General features: G+C 69.7%; 1 protein-coding gene across 15 annotated transcripts in view; it reads left to right on the top strand.

The window, feature by feature from the left end:
• Positions 1–870, top strand: part of ABLIM2 (actin binding LIM protein family member 2) — a 67,373-nt gene that overhangs the window by 18,785 nt on the left and 47,718 nt on the right. The gene's annotated exons all lie outside the window — the stretch shown is intronic.

Here is an 870-nt window from a genome sequence, read left to right as displayed (position 1 = left end):
CGGGGCCCTGACCCCAGGTCCTGACCCCACCGCCCGGGGCCCTGACCCCAGGCCTTGACCCCACCACCCAGGGCCTGACCCCACTGCCAGACCCAAACCCAGTGCGGGACTCGGGAGGAAGGAAGGGGGCAGCCGTCCCTCAGCTCCAGGACACAGAGGCCGTGGGAGGACGTGTGATGTGTTAGTTTCCTGTGACAAATCCCCACATGTGAGACCGGGAAGCCACAGGTGCATGGCCTGTGGTGCCGGCTCAGAGTGTAACCGAGCTCCGGGGAGAGCCCATTCCTGTCCTTCCCGTGTCTAGAGGGGCCCCACCGCTGCCCGTCACCCCCTCGCCTCATAGGGGCCTTGCAGTCACCCTGGGCCCCGAGAATCCAGGACAGCCGCCCGCCCCCAGGCCCCTCAGTCCTTCTGCACAGTCCCTGTGGCCACACGAGGCAGCAGCCGCAGGCTTGGGAGTTAGGCCCTGAGCCTGTGGGGACGCTGCCTGGCCTCCCGCGGCGACAGGACTGACGGTCACTGTGTCACGTGCACGGCCAGGCCGTCGTCGGTGGCCGCACACGGCGGCTGTCCATCACCCTCTCACATGGCTGATCACCCCACACCCTGCGCCTGGGCCGCCGGCCTCAGCGATGAGCCGGGCAGCACGCCCACCTCCCAGCGCCACAGTCCATGACCCTGCGGTGACCTCCAGGGCCTGACCTTTGTCCGTGGACACCTCCATCCCGGAGGCCAAGCCCAGGCCTGCCAAAGGGACCCCACGCCGAGAGGCCTCCCGACCCCAAGCGTGCACGGCGTGTGCACGGGGAGACCGACCAGGGGTGGGGAGGGGCCGGAGGCCACACAGGGACAGCCAGGGAGGGCGCAGCG

The sequence above is a fragment of the Myotis davidii genome, unplaced genomic scaffold (genome assembly GCF_000327345.1).
Source record: "Myotis davidii unplaced genomic scaffold, ASM32734v1 scaffold937, whole genome shotgun sequence".
NCBI classification, from domain to species: Eukaryota; Metazoa; Chordata; class Mammalia; order Chiroptera; family Vespertilionidae; genus Myotis; species Myotis davidii.
Note: the sequence above shows the minus strand (reverse complement) of the source record. Positions and strands in the feature narration are given on the sequence as shown.